The sequence below is a fragment of the Ipomoea nil genome, unplaced genomic scaffold (genome assembly GCF_001879475.1).
Source record: "Ipomoea nil cultivar Tokyo-kokei standard unplaced genomic scaffold, Asagao_1.1 scaffold1099, whole genome shotgun sequence".
Lineage (NCBI taxonomy): Eukaryota > Viridiplantae > Streptophyta > Magnoliopsida > Solanales > Convolvulaceae > Ipomoea > Ipomoea nil.
The window spans coordinates 147,699-159,737 of NW_017617527.1; the positions used below are offsets into that span (position 1 = coordinate 147,699).

Below are 12,039 nucleotides of genomic sequence, written 5' to 3' on the forward strand. Positions count from 1 at the left end.
TGTACGAAACATACACTAAAATCTATCACAATATAATTAAGAAAGGAAAATACATACCTATATAATTTCAAAACATCTCCTTGTAAAAACGCAGGTGGAAAGCAAAATAATATGTTTGAGCCTAGGTTTGCACTAGGGACCACTAATGTGTTAGATTTGCGTGATAACCAACTACACCACCCAGACAACTACATATTCTATTTTCTTTTATCAAATTAAATTAGAATGATACGATTTTTAATTAGGGAATGAGATTTTAAATTCGAGAGGTAATTAAATCCATAGATGTGTTTTAAAAAGTTGTCAACCAAACACTAATTTCCTAGTTAAAAAAGAAAAGCTTAAAAGTAAAATAACATGTCTAAGCCCAAGTTTGAACTAAGGACCTCTAGTGTGTGAGACTAGCGTGATAACCAACTACACCACCCAGACAAGCTAAGTTTTCTACTTTCGTATTACAAATCAAATCGGAATGTTACCGTTTATAACTAGGGAATGTGATTTTTAATTGTAGGGGTAATCAAATCCATACTTGTGTTTTACAAAGTTGTCAACCAATCAGTAACTATGATTTTTATTATCATTTCTAATGTGTAAACTCATGTACGAAACATACAATAAAATCTATCAATATATAATTAAGAATGGAAAATACTTACCAATATAATTTCAAAACATCTCCTGGTAAAAATGCAGGTGGAAAGCAAAACAACATGTTTGAGCCCAGGTTTGCACTAGGGACCACTAATGTGTTAGATTTGCGTGATAACCAACTACACCACCCAGACAAGCTATGTATTCTGCTTTCTTATTACAAATCTAATCTGAATGTTAACGTTTATAAATAGGGAATGTGATTTTTAATTGTAGGGGTAATCAAATCCATACTTGTGTTTTACAAAGTTGTCAACCAAACACTAACTATGATTATTATTCTCATTTCTAATGTGTAAACTCATGTACGAGACATACACTGAAATCTATCAAAATATAACTAAGAAAGGAAAATACTTACCAATATAATTTCAAACATCTCTTGGTAAAAACGCAGGAGGAAAGCAAAATAACATGTTTGACCCCAGGTTTGCACTAGGGACCACTAATGTGTTAGATTTGCGTGATAACCAACTACACCACCTAGACAACTACATTTTGTATTTTATTTTTTCTAATTAAATTTGAATGATACGATTTTTAATTATGGAATGAGATTTTTAATTCGGGAAGTAATTAAATCCAGAGTTGTGTTTTAAAAAGTTGTCAACCAAACACTAATTTCCTAGTATAAAAAAGAAGAACTTAGAAGTAAATTAACACGTCTGAGCCCAGGTTTGAACTTGAGACCTCTAGTGTGAGACTAGCGTGATATAACCAACTAACCACCCAGACAAGCTACATTTTCAACTTTCTTATTAGTAATACAATCGGAATCTTACCGTTTACAAATAGGGAATGTGATTTTTAAATGTAGGGATAATCAAATCCATACTTGTGTTTTATAAAGTTGTCAACCAAACACTAACTATGATTTTTATTCTCATTTCTAATGTGTAAACTCATGTACGAAACATACACTAAAATCTATCAAAATATAATTAAGAAAGGAAAATATTTACCAATATAATTTCAAAACATCTCCTGGTAAAAACGCAAGTGGAAAGCAAAATAACATGTTTGAGCCCAGGTTTGCACTAGGGATCACTAATGTGTTAGATTTGTGTGATAACCAACTACACCACCCAGACGACTACATTTTTTACTTTCTTTTTACTAATTAAATTAGAATGAGACGATTTTTAATTATAGAATGAGATTTTTAATTATGGAATGAGATTTTTAATTCGAGAAGTAATTAGATCAGATCCATAGTTGTGTTTTAAAAAGTTGTCAACCAAGCACTAATTTCCTAGTAAAAAAAAAAAGAAGAGCTTAGAAGTAAATTAACATATCTAAGCCCAAGATAAGTTTGAACTGGGGACCTCTAGTATGTGAGACTAGCATGAAAACCAACTGCACCACCCAGACAAGCTATGTTTTCTACTTTCTTATTATAAATCTAATCAGAATGTTAACGTTTATATATACGGAATGTGATTTTTAATTGTAGGGGTAATCAAATCCATAGTTGTGTTTTACAAAGTTGTCAACCAAACACTAACTATGATTTTTATTCTCATTTCTAATGTGTAAACTCATGTACGAAACATACACTAAAATCTATTAAATATAATTAAGAAAGGAAAATACATACCAATATAATTTCAACACATCTCCTAGTAAAAACGCAGGTGGAAAGCAAAATTACATGTTTGAGCCCAGGTTTGCACTAGGGACCACTAATGTGTTATATTTGCGTGATAACCAACTACACCACCCCGACAACTATTTTTTTATTTTCTTTTTACTAATTAAATTAGAATGATACAATTTTTAATTATGGAATGACATTTTTAATTATGGAATAAGATTTTTAATTCGAGAAGTAAATAAATCCATAGTTGTGTTTTAAAAAGTTGTCAACCAAACACTAATTTCCTAGTAAAAAAAAAAAAGATGAGCATAGAAGTAAATTAACATGTCTGTGCCCAAGTTTGAACTAGGGACCTCTAGCATGTGAGACTAGCGTGATACCCAACCAAGCTATGTTTTCTACTTTTTTATTACAAATCTAATCGGAATGTTACCGTTTATAATTAGGGAATGTGATTTTTAATTGTAGGGATAATCAAATCCATACTTGTGTTTTATCAAGTTGTCAACCAAACACTAACTATGATTTTTATTCTCATTTCTAATGTCTAAACTCATGTACGAAACATACACTAAAATCTATCAAAATATAATTAAGAAAGGAAAATACTTACCAATATAATTTCAAAACATCTCCTTGTAAAAACGCAGGTGGAAAGCAAAATAATATGTTTGAGCCCAAGTTTGCACTAGGGACCACTAATGTGTTAGATTTGCGTGATAACCAACTACACCACCCAGACAACTACATATTCTATTTTCTTTTAACAAATTAAATTAGAATGATACGATTTTTAATTAGGGAATGAGATTTTAAATTTGAGAGGTAATTAAATCCATAGATGTACCAGGACTATGTGGTGCAATGGTATCCAGGTAGGACTTTCATTAGGAAGGTTGTGAGTTCAAGCCTCAGTGGAGGCGTTTTCAGCTCTTTGTGTTTCAGTAGGTTGAGAAAGTATACTAACAGACTACAATGTAATAGGAGCTAGTAGCATTCAAAAATAAAAAAATAATCCATAGATGTGTTTTAAAAAGTTGTCAACCAAACACTAATTTCCTAGTTAAAAAAGAAAAGCTTAAAATTTGAATAACATGTCTGAGCCCAAGTTTGAAGTAAGGACCTCTAGTGTGTGAGACTAGCATGATAACCAACTACACCACCCAGACAAGCTACATTTTTTACTTTCATATTACAAATCTAATCGGAATGTTACCGTTTATAATTAGGGAATGTGATTTTTAATTGTAGGGGTAATCAAATCCATACTTGTGTTTTACAAAGTTGTCAACCAAGCAGTAACTATGATTTTTATTCTAATTTCTAATGTGTAAACTCATGTACGAAACATACACTAAAATCTATCAAGATATAATTAAGAAAGGAAAATACTTACCAATATAATTTCAAAACATCTCCTGGTAAAAACGCAGGTCGAAAGCAAAACAACATGTTTGAGCCTAGGTTTGCACTAGGGACCACTAATGTGTTAGATTTGCGTGATAACCAACTACACCACCAAGACAAGCTACATTTTCTACTTTCTTATTACAAAACTAATCGGAATTTACCGTTTATAATTAGGGAATGTGATTTTTAATTGTAGGGGTAATCAAATCCATACTTGTGTTTTATAAAGTTGTCAACCAAGCAGTAACTATGATTTTTATTCTCATTTCTAATGTGTAAACTCATGTACGAAACATAAACTAAAATCTATCAAAATATAATTAAGAAAGGAAAATACTTACCAATATAATTTCAAAACATCTCCTGGTAAAAACGCAGGTCGAAAGCAAAACAACATGTTTGAGCCCAGGTTTGCACTAGGGACTACTAATGTGTTAGATTTGCGTGATAACCAACTAGACCACCCAGAAAACTACATTTTTTATTTTCCTTTTACTAAATAAATTTGAATGATACGATTTTTAATTAGGGAATGAGATTTTTAATTCGAGAAGAAATTAAATCCATAATTGTGTTTTAAAAAGTTGTCAGCCAAACACTAATTTGCTAGTAAAAAAAAAAAAGAAAAGCTTAGAAGTAAATTAACATGTCTATAAGCCCAAGTTTGAACTAGAGACCTCTAGTATGTGAGACTAGCGTGATACCCAACCACACTACCAAGACAAGCTATGTTTTCTACTTTCTTATTACAAATCTAATCGGAATGTTACCGTTTATAATTAGGGAATGTGATTTTTAATTGTAGGGGTAATCAAATCCATACTTGTGTTTTATAAAGTTGTCAACCAAACACTAACTATGATTTTTATTCTCATTTCTAATGTCTAAACTCATGTACGAAACATACACTAAAATCTATCAAAATATAATTAAGAAAGGTAAATACTTACCAATATAATTTCAAAACATCTCCTTGTAAAAACGCAGGTGGAAAGCAAAATAATATGTTTGAGCCCAAGTTTGCACTAGGGACCACTAATGTGTTAGATTTGCGTGATAACCAACTACACCACCCAGACAACTACATATTCTATTTTCTTTTAACAAATTAAATTAGAATGATACGATTTTTAATTAGGGAATGAGATTTTAAATTTGAGAGGTAATTAAATCCATAGATGTACCAGGACTATGTGGTGCAATGGTATCCAGGTAGGACTTTCATTAGGAAGGTTGTGAGTTCAAGCCTCAGTGGAGGCGTTTTCAGCTCTTTGTGTTTCAGTAGGTTGAGAAAGTATACTAACAGACTACAATGTAATAGGAGCTAGTAGCATTCAAAAATAAAAAAATAATCCATAGATGTGTTTTAAAAAGTTGTCAACCAAACACTAATTTCCTAGTTAAAAAAGAAAAGCTTAAAATTTGAATAACATGTCTGAGCCCAAGTTTGAAGTAAGGACCTCTAGTGTGTGAGACTAGCATGATAACCAACTACACCACCCAGACAAGCTACATTTTTTACTTTCATATTACAAATCTAATCGGAATGTTACCGTTTATAATTAGGGAATGTGATTTTTAATTGTAGGGGTAATCAAATCCATACTTGTGTTTTACAAAGTTGTCAACCAAGCAGTAACTATGATTTTTATTCTAATTTCTAATGTGTAAACTCATGTACGAAACATACACTAAAATCTATCAAGATATAATTAAGAAAGGAAAATACTTACCAATATAATTTCAAAACATCTCCTGGTAAAAACGCAGGTCGAAAGCAAAACAACATGTTTGAGCCTAGGTTTGCACTAGGGACCACTAATGTGTTAGATTTGCGTGATAACCAACTACACCACCAAGACAAGCTACATTTTCTACTTTCTTATTACAAAACTAATCGGAATTTACCGTTTATAATTAGGGAATGTGATTTTTAATTGTAGGGGTAATCAAATCCATACTTGTGTTTTATAAAGTTGTCAACCAAGCAGTAACTATGATTTTTATTCTCATTTCTAATGTGTAAACTCATGTACGAAACATAAACTAAAATCTATCAAAATATAATTAAGAAAGGAAAATACTTACCAATATAATTTCAAAACATCTCCTGGTAAAAACGCAGGTCGAAAGCAAAACAACATGTTTGAGCCCAGGTTTGCACTAGGGACTACTAATGTGTTAGATTTGCGTGATAACCAACTAGACCACCCAGAAAACTACATTTTTTATTTTCCTTTTACTAAATAAATTTGAATGATACGATTTTTAATTAGGGAATGAGATTTTTAATTCGAGAAGAAATTAAATCCATAATTGTGTTTTAAAAAGTTGTCAGCCAAACACTAATTTGCTAGTAAAAAAAAAAAAGAAAAGCTTAGAAGTAAATTAACATGTCTATAAGCCCAAGTTTGAACTAGAGACCTCTAGTATGTGAGACTAGCGTGATACCCAACCACACTACCAAGACAAGCTATGTTTTCTACTTTCTTATTACAAATCTAATCGGAATGTTACCGTTTATAATTAGGGAATGTGATTTTTAATTGTAGGGGTAATCAAATCCATACTTGTGTTTTATAAAGTTGTCAACCAAACACTAACTATGATTTTTATTCTCATTTCTAATGTCTAAACTCATGTACGAAACATACACTAAAATCTATCAAAATATAATTAAGAAAGGTAAATACTTACCAATATAATTTCAAAACATCTCCTTGTAAAAACGCAGGTGGAAAGCAAAATAATATGTTTGAGCCCAAGTTTGCACTAGGGACCACTAATGTGTTAGATTTGCGTGATAACCAACTACACCACCCAGACAACTACATATTCTATTTTCTTTTAACAAATTAAATTAGAATGATACGATTTTTAATTAGGGAATGAGATTTTAAATTTGAGAGGTAATTAAATCCATAGATGTACCAGGACTATGTGGTCCAATGGTATCCAGGTAGGACTTTCATTAGGAAGGTTGTGAGTTCAAGCTTCAGTGGAGGCGTTTTTAGCTCTTTGTGTTTCAGTAGGTTGAGAAAGTATATGAACAGACTACAATGTAATAGGAGCTAGTAGCATTCAAAAAAAAAAAATAATCCATAGATGTGTTTTAAAAAGTTGTCAACCAAACACTAATTTCCTAGTTAAAAAAGAAAAGCTTAGAAGTAAATTAACATGTCTATAAGCCCAAGTTTGAACTAGAGACCTCTAGTATGTGAGACTAGCGTGATACCCAACCACACTACCAAGACAAGCTATGTTTTCTACTTTCTTATTACAAATCTAATCGGAATGTTACCGTTTATAATTAGGGAATGTGATTTTTAATTGTAGGGGTAATCAAATCCATACTTGTGTTTTATAAAGTTGTCAACCAAACACTAACTATGATTTTTATTCTCATTTCTAATGTCTAAACTCATGTACGAAACATACACTAAAATCTATCAAAATATAATTAAGAAAGGTAAATACTTACCAATATAATTTCAAAACATCTCCTTGTAAAAACGCAGGTGGAAAGCAAAATAATATGTTTGAGCCCAAGTTTGCACTAGGGACCACTAATGTGTTAGATTTGCGTGATAACCAACTACACCACCCAGACAACTACATATTCTATTTTCTTTTAACAAATTAAATTAGAATGATACGATTTTTAATTAGGGAATGAGATTTTAAATTTGAGAGGTAATTAAATCCATAGATGTACCAGGACTATGTGGTCCAATGGTATCCAGGTAGGACTTTCATTAGGAAGGTTGTGAGTTCAAGCTTCAGTGGAGGCGTTTTTAGCTCTTGGTGTTTCAGTAGGTTGAGAAAGTATATGAACAGACTACAATGTAATAGGAGCTAGTAGCATTCAAAAAAAAAAATAGTCCATAGATGTGTTTTAAAAAGTTGTCAACCAAACACTAATTTCCTAGTTAAAAAAGAAAAGCTTAAAAGTAGAATAACATGTCTGAGCCCAAGTTTGAACTAAGGACCTCTAGTGTGTGAGACTAGCATGATAACCAAATACACCACCCAGACAAACTACATTTTCTACTTTCATATTACAAATCTAATCGGAATGTTACCGTTTATAATTAGGGAATGTGATTTTTAATTGTAGGGGTAATCAAATCCATACTTGTGTTTTACAAAGTTGTCAACCAAGCAGTAACTATGATTTTTATTCTAATTTCTAACGTGTAAACTCATGTACGAAACATACACTAAAATCTATCAAGATATAATTAAGAAAGGAAAATACTTACCAATATAATTTCAAAACATGTCCTGGTAAAAACGCAGGTCGAAAGCAAAACAACATGTTTGAGCCCAGGTTTGCACTAGGGACCACTAATGTGTTAGATTTGCGTGATAACCAACTACACCACCAAGACAAGCTACATTTTCTACTTTCTTATTACAAATCTAATCGGAATGTTACCGTTTATAATTAGGGAATGTGATTTTTAAGTGTAGGGGTAATCAAATCCATACTTGTGTTTTATAAAGTTGTCAACCAAGCAGTAACTATGATTTTTATTCTCATTTCTAATGTGTAAACTCATGTCCGAAACATACACTAAAATCTATCAAAATATAATTAAGAAAGGAAAATACTTACCAATATAATTTCAAAACATCTCCTGGTAAAAACGCAGGTTGAAAGCAAAACAACATGTTTGAGCCCAGGTTTGCTCTAGGGACCACTAATGTGTTAGATTTGCGTGATAACCAACTACACCACCCAGAAAACTACATTTTTTATTTTCTTTTTACTAATTAAATTTGAATGATACGATTCTTAATTAGGGAATGAGGTTTTTAATTCGAGAAGAAATTAAATCCATAATTGTGTTTTAAAAAGTTGTCAGCCAAACACTAATTTCCTAGTAAAAAAAAAAAAAAGAAGAAAAGCTTGGATGTAAATTAACATGTCTAAACCCAAGTTTGAACTAGGGACCTCTAATATGTGAGACTAGCGTGATACCCAACCACACCACCAACACAAGCTATGTTTTCTATTTTCTTATTACAAATCTAATTGGAATGTTACCGTTTATAATTTGGGAATGTGATTTTTAATTGTAGGGATAATCAAATCCATACTTGTGTTTTATAAAGTTGTCAACCAAACACTAACTATGATTTTTATTCTCATTTCTAATGTCTAAACTCATGTACGAAACATACACTAAAATCTATAGAAGAATCATCTAGCGACGAGAGTGATTCATCACAAGAACATACGGCGCTACTGTGTTTAGTAAGCAAGACTTCCGAACATGAGGAATGCTATAGGGCGCGTGAAACCGACGATGAGATATCTTCTAGTTCTTTTAGTTCTTTTAGTTCCGTTGACACCTCTTTCGAGAATCATGAATCATTTCAAAGTCTTATGGAAGATTGTCAAAAGGTCATTGCCACTCATACTCAAATCAAAGAGCGCAATAATACGTTAATTCTTGAAAAGGAAGAAATGTCACAAAAATTGCAAAATGCTCTAAATGAAATGAGTAATTTGAAAGCCGAAAATGTTCGACTTCAAGAAGAGTGCAAAGCTAGAGAGGTTCGAGAACATAACCTTCGAGAAATAATCGCATCATTTACAAATTCATCCAAAATAATGGATAAAATGGTAAACATGCAAAAACCCGCTGGAGATAAAGCCGGACTAGGCTATGATCCATCATGTTCTCAAACCCCTGTGAAACTGACTAATTCTACTACTACTTTAATTAATAAAGTTCCAGTGGTAAAATTTGTGAAAAGTCAGTATAGCACAATGAGACAAGGAGTTGGTATTCAAATAAATGCCCAGAAAAATGTTGCAAGGCCGAATCCAAAAATTAATATCTCGGATAGGCAACAAAATTTTAAAAGGCAAAAATTTGTATCTCCAAAGAGAGCCAACGAGTCTAGTGCAACAAAACCTCATAGGAATATGGGAAGAATTCCGAGAATTGGGGCTGGGAGATTATATCCCTCAGAACAAGATTGGTCGCTTGAAGACAAACCATGGACCAAGTCCAGATTTGCTCTTTTTCATAGGATCAAGCAACTATCTGCTTCCCAACCCGCACCAAAGCATTATTCGCAAGTGCGTTATGATTATAGAGTCTTTAATGGTTACAAATCACCTATTCTTGGATCAGTGGGATCTAGGTGGATTTGGATGCCAAGAATTACTAACATAAAAGGACCCAAACAAGTATGGGTACCTAATAAAAATAATTAATCTTTTTTGCCGGAAGTTTGGTATTTCGATAGCGGTTGCTCTCGACATATGACCGGCAATAAAACTAGTCTAGTTGAGTTCAAAAGTGTCGAAGGACCAAAAGTAGTTTTTGGTGGAAACGATAGATATGGAATGACAAAAGGAATCGGCGCAATTGTGAAAAATGGTCTACGAATTGATGACGTATCTTATGTCGAAGGATTAAAATTTAACTTGTTTAGTACAAGTCAATTTTGCGACACAGGATATCTCGTAGAATTTTACAAAGGCAAGTGTCAAGTCAAAGACGAATCCACCAATGAAGTCGTACTCGCCGGATCAAGAAAGAAAAATATGTATGTTGTAGATTGGAGTACAACAAAGGAATCTGTATGCTTGATGGCAAATAATTCGAATGAAGCTTGTTGGGAATGGCACAGAAGGCTAAATCATTTGAATTTCAAAACCATCAACAAGCTTGCAAGAAATAATCTAGTCGAAGGACTACCCAACATTGTGTTCAAGAAAAATCAAATTTGTGATGCATGCCAGAAAGGAAAACAAATCAAAGCATCATTCAAAGCCAAAGCTCAAGAGTCAACATCAAGACCCCTAAGTCTACTCATATGGATTTATTTGGTCCAGTAGACCCAGTAAGTATAAGTGGTAAGAAATATACTTTGGTTGTTGTTGATGATTTTTCTAGGTACACTTGGACAATATTCATCAAGAAAAAGGATGAAGTCTTATCAAAGCTGCCAGAGCTATTGAAGCTACTACAAGTCGAAAAGGACATGAAGATTGCAGCAATACGAACCGATCGAGGAACAGAGTTCGTGAACAGAGTGATTCAATCTTATTGTAATTCACAAGGAATCTTACATCAATTATCTGCCGCATGAACGCCGCAACAAAATGGTGTAGCTGGAAGAAGAAATCGAACACTCAAGGAAGCCGCACGAGTCATGATATCGGCCACCGGACTACCAAAGAGATTTTGGGCAGAAGCAATTAACACGGCGTGCTATACTCAAAATCGCAGTCTAATCCACAAGTCTTATAACAAAACAACATATGAATTATGGAAAGGGAGAAAACCCAATCTCACCTATTTTCATACATTTGGTTGTAAATGTTTTGTATTTGTTAATGGAAAGTCTCAATTAAAGACTTTTGACGAGCGAGCGGACGAAGGAATATTCTTGGGATATTCATCTACCAGCAAGGCATATAGAATATTCAACAAATCAACAATGGTGGTAGAAGAATCGATTCACGTTGTGTTCGACGAAAATCACGACAATAATGGGAAAAATGATGAAGGTAATCATGATTTAATTATTTCAAATGACAATTTCGAAGATAATGTGGTGCAGGAAGTAGAAGAATCAAGTGATATGGGTGTTCACCAAATTGAGGCAATATCCAATGTGATACCCAAAATGTCACGCACACCTACAACCGAAATTGCACCCAGAATTCAAGAAGAAGAAATTCCAGTAGATGAACTAGAAGATGTACCCGTCAACAATTCGCAACAAATGGATTCACACCAAGTGACTTTGCAACAAGAAGGAAACTCTGAGAATCCAATGAGCTTACAACCGAATCGAAAATGGCTAAGAAGCCACACACATGACTTAGTCATTGGAGATCCGAGGGACGGAGTGAAAACGCGATCATCTACTAGGAACCAACAACAAGATGCAATATTCTCATGCTTTCTATCATAACTGGAGCCAAAAGAAATTGACGAAGCTTTAGCCGATCCAAGTTGGATAGATGCCATGAAAGAAGAATTAGATCAATTCAAGCGCAACGACGTATGGAAACTTGTTCCAAGACCAACGCACCAAAATGTAATTGGCACTAAATGGGTCTTTAGGAACAAAGCAAACGAAGACGGCGTCACTGTTAGGAATAAAGCAAGATTAGTTGCGAAGGGGTATTCACAAGAAGAAGGCATTGATTTTGATGAGACATTCGCCCCCGTCGCACGGCTCGAAGCAATCCGGATATTCCTAGCATATGCAGCGCACAAGAATTTCATTGTTTATCAAATGGACGTAAAGAGCGCATTTCTTAATGGCTTACTTGAAGAAGAAGTTTACGTCGAACAACCACCCGGTTTTGAGGTAAAAGACGTTGGTGATCAAGTCTACAAATT

General features: G+C 33.2%; 2 non-coding genes across 2 annotated transcripts; both read right to left on the reverse strand.

The window, feature by feature from the left end:
• Window positions 1-358: 358 nt before the first annotated feature.
• On the reverse strand, window positions 359-432 carry TRNAV-CAC. Its single transcript has one exon. It is a non-coding gene; the product is annotated as a tRNA-Val (tRNA).
• A 7,190-nt stretch (window positions 433-7,622) lies between these two features.
• On the reverse strand, window positions 7,623-7,696 carry TRNAV-CAC. The gene has a single exon. It is a non-coding gene; the product is annotated as a tRNA-Val (tRNA).
• Window positions 7,697-12,039: the final 4,343 nt, after the last annotated feature.